Raw genomic sequence first — 21,436 nt, forward strand, 5'->3', positions numbered from 1 at the left:
GATAAAAGCAGGTCTCCTGACCAGCAGATGATATAACAGGTCCCTTTCAGGATGCTAACATCCCCTTTATCCTTGTTTCTGGAGAGTGAGCAAACAGTTCCCTTGCTCCAGGAGATCTAGACAAGGCAGGTCCTGCTTTGGTGATCTGAAGTTTGAGATCTCTCTTCTCTAGCTGTGGGGTCTGTGCTCCCGCACAGCACCTGCCCTTGCTTATGGGGCAGTTCACCTCAAAATGTGACATGTAGATAAAAACATATGAATGGAAATATACACTCCAAAAACATTTTTAATATTTGTTATTAACAGATTGTTAATAGTGTATTTGCATACAATAATATTTCTAATAAGCTGGATATCTAAAAATTTGTCTGCCAGTAAGGGCCCCACTTAGAATTCCCCCTGCCGTACTGCCTAGGTCGGTGTCTTCATGGTAGATGCTACCTGCTCTTTTGGTGCTAGAGTTACAGCTCTTTACTGCTGCTCTTGTCATTGTGGCTTTTCTTCTCTCACCTGGGGTCCTAAACAAGCTGAAAACTCTTATTTTCAAAGCCTAGAATCTGATACTGTTTACTGGATTTCTGCTTTAGCATTCTAAGAGCTTTTGCCCATCTCATGGCAGTATTGTGGTCTGATCACTTATGGTCTGGTCCCGTTGCTGTAGTTTATGCTCATCTTTCCCCTTCCAGCCACTTTTTCCGTGTTGACATTGGTGGGTGCAGGCGACCAGGCTGGCCTCTTGCCTTCACCCGTGTCTCATTGTTAATTCAGATTTGAAATGCGCCACCACGATAAGCTCTTTGCATCGTATACACTGTATTTCTTCGTTTTTAAAATGCCAAGCATGCCTTCTGAGTGATGTTAATGACTATGGACGTATATGAAGAAAATACCCCATCCTAGCCCTTTTTCAGTGTGCTTATTAGGGAGAGACCTGTGGTGGTAATGCAAGCCCTGCGTAGCAGGGGGGGCTGTGCAGTTCGCAATAGTGTTCTTGGTGTAATAATTACCATAAAACTTCATTGTATAGGGGACTTATCTCATGGTTCTGAAGAACAGGAACAATGGGCCGTCAAGATAAACGTGTGGTAGTATCTGCTACAGCAAATGTGTGTTTGTGGCCACACTTATCTGATTAAAAGCTAATTTAATCTGACCTGACAATGGTAGATAGTAGTGTGTGCCAGTATGTTAAATAAGCGTGGTGTGTATTTGCAATTGAGAACTTAGACAAGTGATTTGCCAGGCTGAGTCTTGGTGAGCTACAGACAGACCATTTAAACGCAGGTTACTTACACTCAGGGACTCTGGTGTATATATATGTAACTTAAGCCTACAGCAAATTCTTCATAAAGAAAAATGTGCCTTAAACAGCTGAACCACTAAAGCCTGCCTTGTTTCCTAGGCCTTTGCGTAAGTAAAAGTATCTCTCAGACCTTAAACTTTTGCTTGCTAGTGGGTTGAAAGCTATTCCAAAACAAGCACTGGTGCTTGATGTCTGTGGTTAGTAATAGAGGTAAAATGTAAACTCTTGCTTAACACCTAAGTTATTAGACATTAAAAATGCATGGAATTCAAGGGGGCAACATACTTCTGTGTACAAGTACCTGACTGCTTGGCTGCTGGTGCAAAACGCTGCTTTCACCCTTCGTCCCAAATGTCCTTTTCCTACGGATGCAAATTGGTGTGTTGCTTAGCTCTTGAGAGAAATGCTGTTGCGGATGAAGATGTCTGATGTTTCATCTTAGCTCTTCAGTTGTGGTCACTGTGGCACAAAATACAGCTCCCAAAGTTATGGGACAAAGCGTAAATTGGGCTGCTGGGATATTTCCTGGGCAAACCGCGCTGGGAGCAGAGCACACAGGTAACTGAGCAGAGTGGGAAGGCAGCTGAGAAACTGCTCCTTGTAACAGAGCTCTTGCCTGCAAGTTCACGGTAGTTACCTGGTAGTTTGAAATAACGTTTTTGACATGGAGGAAATAGGGATATATTTTCATAAAATGAGAGAGACATCTGGGTCCAAGCTTTGATGGCCTTGTAGAAGGTTCTCGGTGGTTTATACCCTAGTTGGTGGTCTTGAGGATTTGCTGTCTTTCCGCAGGCATGGTAACATCCACAAAGTTAATGAGAGCTTGTGAAGTTTGTTCTCTGATGGCTTCAAAGTGCTGGTTTTTTTTTTCTTTCCCCCCACCCGCCATGGTCTAGACGTATTATCTGATGGCTGAGTTACCAGACCCTGGGAAAATGGTGGTTCACCACGTGTCAGTGGCTGTTTCGGACCTGCAGAAGATGAGTTAATCTTCCTAAAGATTTGTAGATGCCCATAGTTGTGGGAATTAAAAGCATTGATGAGGGTCCATAGCCCACCAGTAAACAGGTTTTAAGATCTTCTACTATTAAGTCCTTTTTTTGGTCAATGTTAATTTAAAAAACCCTTATTCCACTCTCCTGGTTGAGCCAAGGACGTATGAAGAGGGTGAGTGCTGGTCATTGCAGTAGTTCGTCGAGTCCATGGCTTAATTCGTCAGAAAATAGTTCCCGGAGCCACACGCAGCGCTGCAGAGCGGGGGAGTTGGGTGGGGGTCTAGGGAGGCCTCTGCTGACACCTTCGATAGATGTTAAATTTTAAATGTGAAAATTTAGATCTGCTTAAAGTAATCTTTCGGTATTATGTATGCTTGCAAATATTTCAGTTCTTCAGCTAGTTTGGCAGCATTATTCTCCGAGATGCTGAACCTGTGTAGTGAATGAATTCAAAGTGACAAGCTGGAGACATTCCTGCCATTCAAGAGAGGCTTAAGGAATTTCTTATTGGCTAAATTACAAATATGTAGCATTTTGCCCAGCACTGCATGGCAGTTTCAACCTGCCTGACCGTGACGAGATTAGCACTTTTCCTCCCCTCCCCAGCAGTGATATTTTTTAAAAAAAAAATTAGATTAAGAAGTACCAGGCAGAGATGCAAAAGCTTGAAAGAGTAAAAACCAGCCTTACCTTGAATGATTCTGTCTGTCACTGGATTGGTTCCTTAATTAGCCCCATGTCCTTTAACCTCTTGAGAAATAAGTAAGGGATAAATTTGGGGATAAAGACAAAGACGCCTGGAGATTTACCACACACCGCTAGGTAATTCATCAAGGAATGTTGGTAATTAGCCCTGCCTCTTTCCTTTCTGGCTCATTTAATAAAACTGGTTGATTTAAAATAATGCCTGCTGGTTCATTATCAACTACTTTAAGAGCCAAGTTATGAACTTGAAACAAAAACTAGTATTGTGTTGTCTGTAAAGGACCTGGCAAGTGTGTTTTGTTTTGTTTTTTAAAAGAAGAAATTATTCAGTCCCGTCATCAGTCTCTTCAACTTGATAATTAAATATTACTTTGTTTGGATTAACATTTGGCTTTTTGGGTGTATTTATTTCTAGTGTCTGCTACTCAGAGGCAGAGAGGAGGAAAAAAAATCCAAGATCTTGAAGAGGTACATGTCAGATCGTGTTAAGAAAGCATGGCCTGATGGAATTTAACTGAATACGGACTTTACAATAGTAATAGTCGTGCAGTTGAGGAAATGGGTAACTGCTTTAACCCTTTATCTCTCGGAAATGAGTGCCAGCTTCATATCTTGTTCTTTGAGCAAAATGATCCATTTTAGTAACGCATCTCTTTAGTGTTTGCAGTGGAAATTGTCCCTGAATTGAGGACAGAACTCACCTGGTTTGTATTTGCTTAGGAAAATATTCATGCGATGTTCTTTCTTTTTCTTTGTAGATAGGAATAGCATTACTCAGAAATTAAATGAGAGGATCAGGCTAGAACTGGATCAATACACTGCTGCCTTGGCACTTTTCTGGGAGAATACCTCTGTATGGCAGCGTCCCGTTTGAATTTGTTACATCAACAGTTGCTGGTCAGCAGATCTGGTTGGGTCTGTCTGTCTGACTTTAAGAATTAAGTTACTATTACTGTAAATCTTCCTTTAATAATTAATGTCAGACTTGGATTGCAACACTTCTGAAACTGTTGTGGGCTGGAGGAAAAGCAGGCTGTGCTGGCCTTCTGCTAAAGATCTGGCTTGACAGATCTTGAATCCCTTGGAAGACTTCTTGTGAACCTTTCCTAACTCATCAGCATCGTGTGGGGTAGAATTGGACATAGTGTTTCAATGCAAATAAGAAAAAATATCCTTATCCCTTTCATACACTTATTCATATCCCCGTATTCATACACGCCTTGGGAAGATGCTTGATTCTGATGGAGCTTGTGGTTGTTACTTGCCACTGTGACCCAGCAAAACCGCAAGTCTGCTTTTGTATGCTTGGCAGATTGGTAAATTTTAAAATAATAATAATCAAAAAAAAATCAATGTGTTGGCCTTTGAGGAAATATTACTCTGCCAGTCTTTAGTTGTCAGCAATTCGTTTGTTACCAACCAGGAAAATACCTTGCTGCCTCCAAATGCTTGCAGAGAGGGCACTGGGGTAACAGCTCAACCCTGCAGGCTCACTAGAGAAACTTCTGCTGGATACCAGTTACACACGTTTATTATTTAGACACTTCGTAATAACCTTTTCTAGTTTAAATTGACTGAGAATTAATTAGATACATTTTTTCCAGCTTGTAATGATGTGGAGCAGAAAATCAAGTATCTTTTTTTAAGGGGGGGGGGGGGGGGGGGGGGAAGAGAGCAGGCCCCCCCACCCCCACAACAAAGAACTCTATTTAATACCAGTGTCTTTGCAAAGTTAGAAAGACCATGCTGGAATAATAGTTTGAGTTTACCACATCATATTATCTTTTGAACATACTGGAACAATATTTTGTTACAGACCTCTGTGACTTAGTGTCCTCAACTTGATGAGTATCAGTAGTTGAAGTTCCAGCTAGTTCTTTGAAAATTCTTGGGTACCTTACACAATGCAAGCAGATTTATTTTTCTTTTGAACTGGCTCCTGAGCAGCACGCATTTCAACATCGCTATTACAGTAATTAAACAATAGACAAAATGCTGGGAAGCACTGAGAACTCATTCAGGTAAATCATTCACTGCCCTGCATTTTCATAATCTCTCAGCAGATGGCATTATGGTTTCCAAGAGCGCGTGTATTTCTTGGGAAATCTCTCCGCTGATAAGTCATCTTTCTAGACTATTCCTTTCTCTGATGAAAGCTAATACTCAGGTGTTAAAAACTGTTTTGACACATTATTCTAATCGTGTTTTTCACTTGTGTTATTGTATTTTATTTTCACCAACTAATGTCCCAGAGGTTCCTTTAAGCCATTAGTCAGTTAAATGTTGTATGTAATTGTTATTACATGCAAAACCCAATTACTGTTAGAAAGTCTGTGAAAGACAGGCTGCCTCTTGTAAATAAACCTAGCATCCAGTAGAAGTAATAAACTTGTTCAGTAAGTAAGAGTAGAGTGCAAAAAAAAGCTTAAGTGATGAAACCAGAGTGTGTTTTCCATTGAACGTTCCTGATCCTCAAAGCTATGTAGGACACAACTATATTGTGTTAAATTATACCCCCCCCTTCCTGCTTTGTGCTACAAATCCTGGTTTTCGTAGACAATGTGAGGTAGCAAAAGAAAAATCATTTGAAGAAGTCATGGCTTTCTAGAAAAAAGTAGTAAATATTACTGTATTTCTAAACTAATGTGGCTTACACAACCCAGAAACCATCAGCTGTTTTCAGGCAACCCACCTACTTGAAGCCCTGGCATCTGCCAACAGCATTTTTGTTACTGACTTGGCTGGAATCTGCCTTATCTTCAAATGAACACATTGACATCAGCAGGAACGTGGCTTGGGTGCTTAAAGAAACCAGTGTTTCAAAGAGCTGGTTTTCTGTCTTGGAGCAGTGTAGTCCTTGTATCTATCTATCCATCCCCTCCTTTTGATCATGGAGAGCAGCAGAGCCGCTTGCGAAAAAGCATCACAGGCCACGAGTGCTATGGATGCTGAGGGTATGGGAGTGTTGGGAGCTGTCGCTGGAGCTGAGCTTGGAGTGTCAGCAGCAGTCAGGCACCTAAGCATCTTTAAAAGGTCTAAGGGTTCATTGCTGCAAGCTCCAGAAAATCCTGAGAATGAGTTTCAGATGAAAATAAAACCAGGCAACTAATGGAAATTCTCTTTTTAAAAGATACTGCCTTCCTTGAAAGGAACCTATTTCAACATTGAGGTGTAGAAAACAGTTTATCTGCCTAACCCAGGCCTTTATAAAGGTCCTGCCGAGGACCTTCAGGCAGCAGACTAAACCTTGTCTTTAAGAAGATTTCTAGTAGCTATCTAAGGCTGTGACTTCTCTCTCTGCTCGTGTTTTATCTTTAGGCATGTGGGGGTTTTTGTTTCTTCAGGGTTTTGGGAGTCCTGTTTCAGGACAGGCTTACTCCAGTTTACCTATATCGATTATCCAGAGAGCCGTTGCCCTTAACCAGCATCAGTGTCCTAAGAGCAGCTTGACCGATACACCCAGTTTTGGCGAGGCAGCCTGTTCTTGCTGGGGGACAGAGCTGCTCTTAGTGCTGCTGCCGTCTCCTGTGGAGTAGGGCTGTTGTGTTAAAGCAATGTGGTGCATTTCAGGAGCTGCTTTAAAGTTAATTCCTGCCTTGTTAAACAGTGCTTTAAAGTTAATTCTTGTCTTGTTTAACAGAAAATTCTCAGAAGTGAGACTTATGTTTAAAAAAAAATACAGCAATCAGTATTTTCATAATTTACTTAAAAGTATTGTTGTAACTTACTAATTGAAAAGTTCCTTTGAGCAGTCTAATACTATTTTACTATGCTATTTACTTCGCTCTCTTAAAATTCTGCTTCCTGACTCCCACCAAAACTATAATCCTCTGAAGTACCACGATAGCCCGGGTCTCGAAGAAACAATTTGTTCAGGGAAGGAGTAAAATGACCTTGAATGAGTCAGCACTTGTGCGTAGCAATTGTAAGCTTTCTGTCCTCTTTGCTTTCTAAAAGGATATGAATTCTGGACCACAGGCACCATTCATTGTGCGGTAGTTAATGGGCTTCATTCACATCAAAGTTCATATATTCCTTAAGGGTTCAGCCCTGTATGGTTTGCTGTGTAAAAGGAAAAATAGTATTGAATCATGCTACTGTGGCTTTTCAAAAGAGTTTATCCTTTTCTAATGTACGTTGCCTTTTTGAGGGAAGAAAAGTGGTGCCGTCTGCTCTAGAGTGCCGCTTATTCAATAAGTGCCGCATCGCCGTGGATCACTGTTCAGATTTGCTGCCTCCTGCCTTTGCCTACGGTGTTTAATGTAAGTAACAAGGAAGAAGCTCCCAGCCAGGACTTCCGCCTGTTTGCAGGACCTATCCTTAGAAAACCCTTCTCTCTGAACTTGCACCTTCCCCAAGAAAGCTTATTAATTCCATTTATCTGCTTTGGCTAAAGGCAGTACCTGTGAGGACTGAGTCAAGTCTTAATGGCTCTGCGTGATGTGAGCACACAGTGTCTAGATGTGCCACTTTGGATGCGGAGTGAGGAATGTGCGGACTCCTGTGGGACCCGGGGAATAATGACAGATAACTATTCCAGGAACACAGTTAATCCAACTTTGCATTTTCTTCTCTAGTAGCTGCAATTCCAGATAACATACCGAAATAGCTATCGCTACCAGCTGTATATAAGCAGTAGGCCACCAGATGGGGTAAAACGGAAGCAGCTTTGGCTGTTACTCAATTCCTTATTTATGCCCACTTTTATTTTTTGGGTACAGTTCTGTGATACATTGACTGTGGCAGCTGATGTCCCTTGCAGCCCTGGTAGTTACTGCATCTGTGGTTGCACCATTTGTGGGGCCACACTAAAAATCATGTGGGATTACTGAGGCAGTTTGAGATTTAAAAAAAGGCCTGGTTTTGGAAAGGTGACTTTTAATCAGCCTAGTGGTTTTGATTGCCTGGGTCAATGTAGCGCTGCAAAATGCTCTACCTGCTTAACTGAGGGGTAAGCGCAGCGAGCTGATGTGGTAGGGCAAGAACAAGGCACTGGAGATCACCACCGACACCTTCTCAGACCAGCTCTGCCTTTAGTGCAGAGCAGCAATGCCGTTTTGAGGTGCATTCCCAATTGACGCCACTTTACTACATGTTATTTTTGGCCAGTGCTGTTGCTGGGTACTAGTTAATTCTTGTTGGAGGAAACTAAATGAGAAGACCTCGTGTTACCCAGCCGCTCCTGGGAGTTCAGGCTAGAGCGGGTCTGACATAAATGGCTTGAAATGCATTTTGTGTTCTGAACCATTCCCCTACGGGGTCCCATGTCTTGCACCCCGCTGCATGAGGATGCACAGCTCGCTGTGGTGTCCTCGAGACCAGCTGCAACTACACCTGCCATTGTCAAACCCAACTGTTTGCTACCAGGGATGTACCAGCATCTCCTCTGTCTCCTAGTAGATCTTAAAAAAGCTCCAAACTTTTACTGCTTTTACTTTTCCTCTGTCCAAACTTTATTTCATTTGAAATAAACTCTGTTCAGTGTGAATTTGTCTGCATTTTTTAGAGCATTAAGATCTCTAAAAATATTTATTCCATCCTGTAAAGTAGTGAAGTGCTAAAATGGGTTTATACTTGAGGTTTAAAAAGGGTGAGGAAGGTGGGGAAGATTGAGTTAGGATCCAGTTAATTCACATCTAATCTGCAGTTATGTCCTTCTGACTCTAGCATCTGCTTGCCTTGAGTTGTGTTATATTCCCATACTATTTCTCAGGTAAAGAAGAAACATACACAATGTACTAAAACTTTGTGTATGTTACCAATCAGTGATGAGAGCTACCTTGTGAAATACATGTCATGTTGTTTGTATTTTTTCAGTGTTAAAAGGAGATGCATGATTTTTTTACATAAATAAATATGGCTTTAGTGGAAGATATTGTGCCTGTTTGCCCTTATGAACATAGTTCTGCTCTCATAATAGCATTTGAAGGGTTACATTAGTGTGGGTCAAGTGCGGTTTAAAATAGGATTCTTCTGAGACCAAGCCTGGAGGCCCTGAATTTCTTTCTCAAAAGGCGTTTTGATCTTCTGACAAAACTATTACTTCTGAATTTCTTGGCAATTTGTATTTGCAACTAACCTTTGGAGAACTGGAATGATAACACACTCACTTTGTGTTTTCTGAATGTGCCTCTCCTGGCGAGCTGTTGGCTTGTGCTTTTTTTGAAGTTCAGATGAAACCATTGCAAAGAGTTTTCTGTAAGTTTTTTGGGAAGGTGGAATTTGTCTGGTGTCGTGTAATAAAATGTGATTCCACTCCTGCAGAAGAGCCCTAACCCTTACTTTGGGAGGACTCCAAGCAGTAGAGAATCAAGAGCTTGTAGTCCCTTGCGGGCTGGAGGTCTTTTATGTGCTCACATGCTGAAAATGCTGCTGTGCCAGGGTATGTGTAAATGCTGGAAGAGCATCACGGCAGAAGTTTAGACCATCTTTTCATGTAACCTGTTTTTCAGTCTTTAAGTTTTCGTGGTAAGAAACATACTTGTGCAGTATCTGTTGAAGTAATGATCCTGACAGCAGTTTTTTTTTTTTTTACAACTGCAGCACGGACACGGTTACTGACAGCTAACTCAGGTTTTGTCAAAGATTTCACCTGTGATGGTCCTGCAAGTGCCCCATCCTCTGGCCTGATCAATTCCCATTACACAGCGTAACTAATCATTTGCCTACCATATGTGAAATAACATGAGGAGAAGAGTTTTCAACAGCTCATCTCTGGAAGACATGGAGGGGCAGGTGTGGGGAAGGTTACAAAAATGGCCGAGTGGCTGGATGTTGTTTTTGGAAGTATAAAATAGATCATGATGCTATGTCTCCTATGTATGTAAGGCCTGAGATCTTAAAAGGGCGGAAATGTTGGCATCCTTGTTTAATAAATAAGCCCATGGCAGTCTGGTTTTTTCTGGGAGCCAGACGATAGCTACTGTCTGTTGTGGGAATACGATCATGGGGTGTAGAGGTGAGGTCATGCAACCTAATGGCTATTTGCCTTAAATACGTCTTTGTGTTACAAAAGTATTACGGCAGCATTCCTTTAGCTAAGAAATAACTGAAACACTAAGTTTCATTGTGGTTTCTGGGTTTAAAATTAGAGTGGAATAAACATACTTTATTTCTTACTGTTGTTACCTGTAATCTCTTGTGGCTACTGTGATGTCTGCTGTAGCACCTACTTTGTGAGTGAGATGTCAGGAAATAAAAGATGCAATGTTGCTTAATGGAGGTGTTGGACGTTAGCACTCTGCTCCCCAGGAAGAGCCACCACCATTCAAAAGTAACCCTGGCAGCGTTGGCTTTCAGTTTCCATACTCTGTGGCATCCGTTTGGCCCCCTGGGTTAATTCTCCTCCAGAGCGGTGGCTTGTCACCCTGTAGAAGGAGCGTCCCCGCCTTTGTGGCCTGCCAAAGTCCCCCCCAAAAATCCCAATTCTGGTATTTAGCAGAATGCTTCAGATCATAGCCGGTTGAGTTTGCATGAAGGTGACTTGGATTATCTTACATTAGAGAACGTGATGATCAAGCACTCTGAGGTACTGAAACTGTTTTATTACAATTCAGTAGGTTTTAATACTGTCATAAATAACATCACAGCTCATTGAGTAGAAGGATAAAAATCAAGCAGTTCGGTGGTAAGCCAGCATGCATTTCCTTCACTTAAATGAAGTCAGCGATTTATTATTATTTTAGGCTGTGTCTAATGATCATAGTAGGAGTGTGAATAAAATGGATGTATCTCAGGCTGCTTTATTCTTCTGCTTATTCAAGTCTTCCATATTGGGGCTGACATGAGACATCATCGGCTGTAGGCGAAGTGGTATAGAGCCCGACTAAGTCTTTCTAATTCTTTATTAACTGTGGCATGTAGAAGCTCAGGGCATGTTAACAGCGTGAAACTGTTTTGAATTAACAAAATCTTCATTCTCTTGCGAACTTTTTCTTGTGGTGCTGTGTATTTGTCATAAAGCAGATAGCCTCCAAACAGGCGTGTTCCAGAACAAGTGTTCTTTGTGCTGTAGCCAGTTTGTTGCCAAGTGGTTTGTTAAAATAAGTGGTCCTTTTGAAATGATTCTCACTCTTATTTTCGGAGGCTGCTTTAAAAGTTTCGGTGGGAAGGCTTTTCAGTAGATGCACAGGCCAAACTCTTCCAGCACACCCTGCATGGCACTGGTGGGATTTTGGTGTATTTGTTTTCTGTTTTCATGTTTGGGTCGTGATTAGTGGCGTGTTCTTGAAATGTGCTTTGTAAGTGACCTTAAGAGCACGCCGCCAGCCTCACAGTCCCCATGTAATTATGTGAACAATGAGTGTAGCAGTCTTTCACCTAGGTCATTTTTAGACAAGTATGCAACAAGTGTAGATGTCCTTCTGATGTGCACTGTGCCTTCAAAGTAGAGAGGTTTTTTCCCCTTGAATATGATAACCCAAGAGTTGCATTTGAGTTTACAAATAGCTTTTATTAAGAAAAAGAGAAGGATTCACCTGTTTCTGTTTGTGGGTTTTGGGTGTTTGATATATTTTGATCAAGTGCCATCTTTGCATCTCTCTCCCTATCTTCTGTTCCAGTGCTGAATGTTGAAATTTTGTAAATAAATACTTCAGTAGCCCACAGGCAATACTCTGAGTACCAATTCTTTCTCACAAGCTAGCGTTGTGGATTTGAAAGAGTTCTAAATCAAACTCATTTCTTGCTTAGCCCCAGAGTGCTGAAGATTACATTCCTCAACATTTGAAGTTATCTTGGCTCAAAACTGTGTCTCATGCTATAAAATTGAGCAACCTTTCCCAAACCTCATAGTGACAAATGAGACCAGTGTAGCGGGTATGGGGTTTTAAAATTTGTGAAAGTAGCAGGTTGGGTTTTTTCCCTTTCTTAGATTTTTTTTTTTTAATTGACAGTTTGGCAAAATAGCCTATTTTAGCTTAAATTTTACCTGTGACAAGTCAGTGTTGCATGACACACATGAAGACAAGCCCATGCAGGGGCAAAGTAGATTTACTTCATTAAATCTGCTTTTGGCATGGAGACTTGAAACGTCTTGAATTTTATTTATTAAAGTCTGGATAAACAAACACCCTGTCCCATTCTGTGTGGGGGTAAGTCCATGTCTCTAGGAAGTTGATAATAAGGATTTTTATTTTAGAGTCAGTGTGTGCTGTCTCTTCTGCTTTAAGCTTGGCTCTGATTACAGTTTACTCAACATCTTGTATGACACTGTTTCTGTTTTCTCATTTGTTTGTTTTGTGTGAAAGATGCCATGATTTTTACCCAGTCCTGTTTGCATTCTTCGCATGTGACAAATGAGCAATGATGAGCAACCTGAGCAAAACCCGCTGTGGAGAAGGATGCTGCTTCTCACCTGTGGAAACGTCTCCCTGGGGGCATCACAGGACTTGAGGAAAAACTCATGTTCCTCCTTTTGTATAGCAAAGTGCATGCTGTCTCGGGTGTGGGCTCTAGAAATAAACCCAGAATCTCTAAATCCTTTACGCAGGTGAAGGTTGGTGTGAATTAAGTAGCAGTCTGACCTGTCAAGGCCCTGCTGGGGAGAAGGGTCGATGTTCTGCACCTCTTCCCTGCCGTGGGAAATGCAGTAGGGTGAAGTCATTAAAGACACGGGTTTTTCCAGCAGGCTTGTAGTGAACCAGAGACCTGGCAGTGAAATACTGTGTTGTGCAGGTCTAGCAGGGGTTACTGAGGGCTGGAACGGTGGCTGGATTAGTAACCCCTATGAAATGTAACTGATAGTCTTGCTCAGGCTCTAAATATGTGACTGCAAGTCAAAGCTGGCACAGGCTAGCACCATGCTTGGCAGCCTTAGGAGGAAGATAAGGTTGGACAAATACTCTTACCTCTCTAATGTGACTCTTGGTGAGTGAACTGTGCTAGAGTGATCCGGTAAACCTTGTGTTGGTGTTGCTTGAGCTGTAGGAAGGGCAGATGATTGTGCTTGGGCTGTGGAATGCTTTGCAAGGGGAAGTTGGGAGCAGAGATGGCTTCTGACCATCTGCACTGGCTTTGGGCTTTCGAGCAGCTGAAATATCTGTGGTCCTATGACTCTGCTGCCTCTTGAGTTCGCATCTCTACGCCAGGTCTTGCAAGAGAGCTTTTTGGAAGCAACTTTATGTCTATCTTTGACAGTTCCTGTGAGGAGGAGTCATTCGTGTCCTACTGCGAGCAATCTCAAAAGTGCTGATGAAAGTGCTTCCCAGCTTCCTTATGAGAGAGGAGGATGGCAGAAGTAGATGTAGATATGAGGTGCATGAATTAAGCTTTTTGCTGTGGCAGTACCATAATTCAAACTTGCCTGTCAGGTGCAGTTGTGTGGCTGATCTTGTTGCCTGTTAGTCATAAAATATTTACGCTCTGAAGGTAGGTGAAAACATAGCAAAAGATTTGTGTCTGACATTTTATGGAGTCAATTCCTTGTCTGTCCTAAAATGTTGCAATGCTTTTTGGTATCCTCTCAGTAACTGTATAAAATAAAAATTTATGGCATGTGTGTTGGGAAGTAAACAGCTGAAATACTGGTTTCCTAACAAAAAAAAATGCAGCAGTTCAAAGGACTGAATCCTGACTGAAAGCCATACTTGTGGAATGGCAGCTAGCACGCCACTAACCTGCAAATTACATCAATTCCTGTTGCCTTAAGCAAATTTGGCTAACCTCTCTTTAATTTCCTTAGGTACTGTTGTCATGTGCTTCTATAGCTAAAGCACAGTTTTTAAATACTAATCCACAAGAACTTTGTTCTTTTCGTCTGCTGCATGTCTTTCCCTTGGATAAAAAAGTCACGTTACACAGAGGAATTTTCGGTGATGGGCAAAACAACCCCGAGTTGTATAAGTGATGTTCATTCTGTACAATGTGCCTTTTCTTCTTCAAAATTATTTGTGCTTGAAGATGACTGTTGGATCCACTTAGACTGCAATCATGATGCCAGATCTTAAACAACTTACTTGTACCTGCCTTGGTTTTCAAGTTCAGAGGGTTTTTTGGGTGAATTAAGTAACCAGGGAGTTCTATTGAGCTAACTGATGTCGTTTCCTTGTGTTGGCTATGTCCTAAGGTAAAATGCTGGAATCAACTCATCGTGCCTGGATTCCCCAGTCAATACAAGTGACTTCACCTTTTTTTTCTGTTCTTGGGCGTTCTAGTCAGTGGTCTTCTGGATGCTTTTCTTGAGTTACAGACTAAAAGAAAGGGGAGCAAATATGCTCTAGAAAAGATGGAGGGAAGGGGAGAACAGAAACTGAATAGTTTTATCTATTACTAAATTCACAGTGCACCTGTGGGGAATGATATATCACAACCCAATCAACTGAATTTTGATTACATTTCAAATGAGGCAGCTGTTGCATCTTGGAGGACTGGAAAGGTTTCAGCAAGCAAGAGGACTGAAATTCTCATGTGAAGCTACTTTAGGCCACTGACGTCCTTAGGGGGAAAAATGTGATGCCGTTGCTTAATGCATGTGGGAAAATGTCTTTGAGAATGAGTTAAACCATTGTCTGGCTGGTTATTTGGATTGCTCCGGGTTGGGTGGTAGGAGAGTTCTTCTTGGCATTGCAGTGAAACCCATGATCAATATTTTAATGAAATAATTGAAGTTCTTTATGGTATTTAGGATTTTCAGGCTTAGTGGATCAATCTGTGGTCAATATGACTTGCAGAATCTTGAACCTGGGTTAGAAAACTTCAGGAGAATAAATCGCTCTTAATGCAAGAAGCACTAATTGTTTATCTTTCTCATATGTCATTCTCTTCAGATTATTATAGACACCTATTTATGCAGCTTTCTGGTTTTATTCAAAGTCCTAGAAAACAATTTGTTGCTGCTGCTGCTGTCGGGTTTTTATCCTTGAAAGTGAAGGGTCAAAGTAGCTTTAAAAAGCAGCTTTGAAGCCCTGGACTAGGATGTTGAACAGGCTTTCTGGTGCGGGGGACCCAGCTGAAGCCTGTAGCCCTTGCAAAACACTTCAGTGGATGTGGTTTTGTGTAGTTGTTCTTTGGGTGCCATTAATTGTCAAATAACACAGAATTTTAACCTTTATTAAAAATCCCATGACATTTAGCTGTCTAAGCAACAAAAAGTTCTATTGAACTGAGAAAACTGACCAAAAAGTATTTTATTTGTAATCATAAACTGTAAGTCCTAAGGCAATTTACTTGAAACAAATGGTCTTTTTAATTAGGGGTGGAAAAAAAAAAGTGAGGGTAGGGGGGAAAAGTCTTCCTCCCCCTTGGTTAGCTGTCCTCTAAGTCTCTGGTATGTCCCTATGCCCCAGCCTATCTCTGCTTAAATAAAGCATTCAGTGGTTTGGCTTTACTTTCACGGGAAGGTTCAGTGATGGTTTTAGTGAGAAGAATCTCCTTCTGTGTCGTTTGGGGAATGGGAATCTGCTCCTTCCCAGCTCGTGGGGGCCAGAGGAGCGGGACGGCCCCGAGCTGCTGGCGTTGTGATGGCCTTTTGTCACTTGCGTCGCACCAGCGGAGGGTTTGACGCATCTTCAGCTTTGTGTGCTCAAGTGTGAGGTCTCCATCGCTTAACTCCACGTCCTTGTTGTTAGCAATCTGCTTTTTGCTCGGAAACAGGTGTTGTGTCCTGTAAGCTCAAATGGGAGGAGGAAAGCAGGGAAAGCTGTTTTGGCTGCACAAATGGCTGCCCTCTGAGAAACTAGGCCTGAACATGGCGGAGGCTGAGCATGGCACCGGAGATGGCCAGGGGCTCTGGAGTGGTGGTGGCCATTGCCAGAGGGGGTGAGAGAGATGGAGGTGAGATATTCCCCATGAAAAAAGGGGTAGATGAGAAGTGGGGAAGACCAAGAGGGCGACAGAGGAAGTCCTGGGGCCAGGAGGTGTCTGGCCCTGGGGGTGAGGAGACCTATGCACGCGGGGCTCCATGAGGTGGGACATGATCACTGTCCTCAGGGTGGACAAGTCTTGCTCTGATATCTGGGTTTCAAGTGTGGCTAGTTCATAACTGGCTTTGTTGTCCTCAAATTCACTTACTGTTTTGTTCCTGGCCGTTTTTCTACTCGGCCTGGTTGCCTTTTCTTTACTTCGTGTGAATGCTGTGTGAAAATGAGAAACCCAGTAGTCGTGTGGGTATCTGCAAAAGTTTTCATGATGAAATTGCATGTTAAATTCCTCAATAGTTACGGGAAAGATCACAAGTGAGTAAAACAACTATTAAGTGCTTCAGTTGTATAACTTCAGTATTACCTTTTTATAATGCAGCACCTAAGGCTGTTCATACAAAACTATTCTGTGATCAGACTGAAACAGATAATTTTTTTTCTTATTTCTCCCTGGATGGCAAGAGAAGTTTGAAAGCAGTTCTACTTGGAGATGTGACAAGTAAGACGTGATTTTAAGTAGTAACTGAGATGGCAAAGCCAATAAGCAGTGTTCCACCTTGAGGAGGTACTCTTAACACAAGATACGCTGTATTTGTGCTTGCTTCCTGCAGTTTCCCATTTCAAACAAAACAAATCCTTACGTGGACAAATTCACAAGTATATAAATACCACAGGCCGACTATCTTAGACTAGTTATCTTCATCCAGAAGTACTGGTGGGTCAAAGCTTGATCCTGCAATAATTAATGAACTCGAAGTTTTCCTAGAGGATGATTGGTAGTCAAGCCACAGCTAATTACTAATTTTTATTCTGCTATAAGTTCCCTGTTATTTTAATCATTAGGCATTTAGTTTCTGGATTACACTGTGCAAAACGCATTGGCCAAGCCAATAGGCTTTGCTGCCCTGCGCCTGCCCAAGTGTGAGCTCTCCTCTGTGCCTCTACAAAAGGGATCTGGTTCGTACATAACCACTGGGAGTGGGGGTCCATTGCTCTGTTGCCACGTAGAACTCTTCAAAGTGGTTGCTATCATTAGCAAGTTATTAGTAAATTAAGTCTCTGAGTGATTCCCAGCAAGACTTGACAGGAGGAGCAAGTATCAGAAGCGTTGCTTCAGTTGCTTGTGTTGGCTTCATACAGAGGAACTATTTGAGCCAAACGCTTCGTGCTTAAGCATGCAGCAATGCTTTGTGTTTAAATTCCTGAGCCCCTGATCACCTTAATGGGAAATATTTTTAGTTTTTCAAACTGAAGGAGGTAAGTGGGTCTACTCAGGAGTGCTGTCACTGATGTGTAATATAATACAAGTATTTTGAAGAATGTAGTCTGAAGTACACCTAAAATTCCTGTTGATATGGTGTGTATGCTTAAAGCTAGTGAAAACCATTGATAAAATGTTTGCTTGATTGACTCTAGACCCAAGGGCTGGGAAAAATCTGCTCTGTGTATATGGTTTATTACTATTGTTTCCGTGATGTGGAAAAAAATAAGCAGTTTCTCAGGAACTGTTTTTCCCCTATTCATATACTTGAACTGGATCTATTGTCATCTTCCTGCACTTTGTGTCATGAATTTGGAAGAACATCAGGAACTATTCTTCACCCCAAAGGCAAGAAGGGGCTGAGGATCAAGATTAGATCTCAATTAAGTCAAAGCTTTTATTCATGGTTTCAGATTTGGGGTAGTGGAATTTAATTTTAGGATTTGTTTTGCAGCTTTTTTCTTGTGAGATATTTTGTCAATAAATAAGATTGCTTTATAGCTTATCTACAGGCTGACCGTGACTGGTACATCTTGGAATAATTGCCCAAGTTAGGCACATTTGGGCTCTCTTTGATGTAGAGACTGCAGAAAAGGATACTCTAGGCAAAAGACAGAGTTAGTCTCGACAAAAAGCACTGACTTCATGAAGGTGGTCCCCACCAGATTTCAACGATGGAGCTCCAAAGGCAACTGAAGAGGGCCGCAGGTGACACAACAAAGAATCAAACTGAAGTTTCTCAGATGCCTTCTGTGTAGCTTGTTGGGCCTCGCACTTGGACAGAGCCAGGGTAGTTGAAACTGGTACATCTGTCCAAAACGGACCGTGTGTGAAGCTTTTTCTGCCCCTGTTGCACTGACATGCAGGGTGGGAGTAGTTATGTCGCATTCTCCTCCATTCAGAGAATAATTTTATGTTCTTGTATTCAAATGTAGAAGTATGATTGGCCAGCTGTGGATTAAAAGGAAATGTTCTGTCCCTGAATCTCTCCTTTGCATCATTTTGGAGCAATTTAATGACAGAAAAGGCAGTTCTCTGTGTTCTTCAGTTCACTATTGTATTTGTGTGAGAACGTGACACGTCCTTGGAGAACTGTGCATATCTAGTGTATAATGATTATGGTGGTTCTGGTAGGTTCTTTCTGTAAAGGCAGTAGAGCGTCTTCTCCGCTGCTGCTGATTTGAAGCCCAGACACCTGACAGTAGATGAATTTCCTGAGTCACTCATTGCCCACGTGTAGCAAGGGTTGACTCTACGTGAAAATGTGGTCTACGGGGTAACTGTTCAGAATGCTTTCAGAAGGATGCACCTTTTTCTGTGAGCCAAAGTGACTGCGTGGCATATCAGGAATTAAATTGACTAGATTATAATTTGCCTTCGCAGTTACGCTGCACAGAAATATGCAGCAATGTGTATCTAGCTGTTAAATTCACTTTAAGGGTGGGCAGAGGAAGAAAGATTCCCTTCTCCTCCCACCACCACCACCCCCCCCGCCCCCCCCCCCCCCCCCCCCAAAAAAAAAAAAAGATTAAAAAAAAAAAGGGGGGGAAGGGTGGGAAGAGACAATAGCTTCTGAACTGCAGCTGAAATGGGTTGCCCTGTACCAAAAAGGATCCACTTCTCAGCAAGATAAAGATTCTCAGAGAATAGTTACACTTCTGTATTCAGTAGAAACCTGCAACTTAAAAGTTTGAGAAAGAACGCAGCTCCTTTGTTTAAAGTTCATAACTTTTTTTTTCTCTTGCCTTGCCTGGCATACCGAAGACAGCGCAGCCCATTAAAAATAAAAAAAAGAAAAAAAAAATTATGGAGTAGCAAAATAACAAACTATTCTAATGTGGAATACTACAACAAAATCTTAGGGAATGTATATTCTTGTGAAATAAGTATGTGTTTTGCCAACAAAAATCCAATGTGAATTAGTGTGTGTTTCAAAGGTTGGCATGTGGTGGTGTTAGTTCAGTGTATTAATATATATATATTATAAATAATGTACTATTTGATGATGCACAGTGGAGATGCGGATCTTGAGATTTTGCTGGTCCCTCTCCTGGGAGCGTGGAGAGGAGATGGATGCAGCGAGGAGAGGCTTTGCTGCGTCCCATCGCCCTGGCAGGGTCGAGGGGGAAGCGCCACGGTATCTTACGGCTCTGGAGGATAAGGAACGTGCAAATTCTGTCAGGCACTACGGCTTGTTTTTTAAAATAACATATTCAAAGATAACTCGTTTACTGATAACTTTATCTACTCGGAAGATGAAAATTTAAGTGGAAAATAGACTTGTCTGGGTACTGTAACTCTTACCACTGATGATATGAAAATTGATAACGCAGTTTGGGACTGACAAAGCAAGTGCTGTACTTATCACAGCGGACTTCTGTATTGTGTTGTCTTGCGATTTAGTGCAACAAATCAGATTAATCTCTCTAGAAACGCTATCTGAAGTGTGCTTCCCTGTGCAGCAGACGCTTTGGCAAGTAATGCAAGTTGAGCAGCTTTTGATGGCCTCTGCTTGACTACAGGCTTTTGTTAAGGAGTTGGATAGAAAGGAAAAGCAAGTTCTGGAAGGTGTGGGGACTGTGCACAGTACAGTGCCTGTGTACAAGTGCAGGTACCTGCATTTGGGACATGCTTTAGCCCATTGTCAGCCATTCCTGAGCTGGAAAGCCTCTCCCAGCTATAGGCTGGGACAGAACTGATGGGCTCTGAAGCACCAGGGAGGCTGAGGACATGGTGGAGCTTTTTCAAATCCTTGGTGTATCTGCATGTCCTGGGTGGATTGGTGGCTGCATGGGCAGGGCAGTGGATGGCTGAGCGTGGAAGCTGAAGATAGGACCGCGTAGCCCTGTGGGTTTATCCAGTGCACCCCACTGCCAGGGGATACGCGTTAGGCTCGAGGGCATTTGTTCAGTTATTTCTTATTCTGTACTTAAAAACTTTTAACCTTACTGCTGAAGAAAAATACCATTGTCTATTAGTATGACTGGAACGAAAGATGAATAGCGAATTAGCCTTGAGCCAACTGTCAATCTGACTTTGATAGCCCATCACTTAAAAGGTCCTTTTATGTTTATGAAAAAGCATGACGTCAAAGCCAGGAGAAAAAAATAATACCAATACTTAGGGCTAAACTTGCACAGCTTCCAAGAAGAGCCCCTGTGTGAACTGTTTGTTTCTCTACATGCGTGGCTAATTAGCGTAGGTTACTTTAAGTCCGACCAGTGGCATTCAAGTTTCTTCTGCTGTTTTGGGGTAGCCTGTTTATGGTGCTTCTGTGTGTGAATCCCTCAAACTGGAGTAGCATAGAGCAAAGGATATTGCAGTCGCATCTCTCGGAACCTATAAGTAGTATGCTGGAAATGCTTGAGTATAATCATTATCAGGTGAGTTGTTATTGCAGACTTATTTTAAAACCTGTTGCTAAGAAGGCTTATGGTATACAAGAAATCCTTTTCCTCAGGTATCGAGTACATATTATTTAATTTCTCCACAAAAGCACACGGGGACATATGTGGTCGCTTGAAACAGTTCCATTTAAGTGACTTTTGTTGTTACAAAACAAAAAGACTTCTCAGAGTATTATTATATTGTGGTTTGTTTTCTACCTTCTGATAAAAACATTAATGATCAAAGAAGGCTGTTAAAGAGTTTCCAGGATATGGTGAACATTCTGCATGGAAAATATTGCCTTTCTTCTTTCGCTTATTTAGGGTGCGCAAGATTAGTTCAGTATGAGTTTTTTCATATTTTGTATATAAAAAAATTCTAAGTACTGAAAAGCTTGTCTTAAATACAAAAATAACTGTTGCTGAGGACAGTGATTGATCTGAACTGAAACACTTCTTTTCTTGCATCTTATTTGCATAATGTGTTTATAAACAGGCTGTCTTATTTGTATATGATTTAGGCCATATATCTGAGAGAGAAATAATTGGTAGGCAAAAAATGGTGTATTTTTTTTAACCAATGTGCTACTTTAAAACAAACAAACAAAAAAACACAACCAAACCCTAAAAAACCAACAGCAAAGCTTTTGATCTCTCTATTACTTGACATCTGATAAAGGATAGCAATCATACTACTTGGTTTTTAATTGGTAGCTACTAACAAGTAAAATGAGTCCTGCAGTGCAACTTGTTTCTCCATATTTTAGTGAAAACTAAATGTCGCGTAGCTGAAGGTCTGAATGCAGAACTGTCGGTTCTGGGGTGTCTGTCTAAACTGGGAAACCTGAGCATTGCTCTTAAGTGGGGAATCTCATGTTGTAGAAAAATAAGTGGAACTTCTTGGTTTACCATTAATAAGTTGGTTA

General features: G+C 41.7%; 1 protein-coding gene across 3 annotated transcripts in view; it reads left to right on the forward strand.

Moving 5' to 3' along the window:
- The window catches only part of MITF (melanocyte inducing transcription factor), a 107,852-nt gene that overhangs the window by 66,713 nt on the left and 19,703 nt on the right, over nt 1-21,436 (forward strand). The gene's annotated exons all lie outside the window — the stretch shown is intronic.

This window comes from Larus michahellis, chromosome 10 (assembly GCF_964199755.1).
Source record: "Larus michahellis chromosome 10, bLarMic1.1, whole genome shotgun sequence".
Taxonomy (NCBI): domain Eukaryota; kingdom Metazoa; phylum Chordata; class Aves; order Charadriiformes; family Laridae; genus Larus; species Larus michahellis.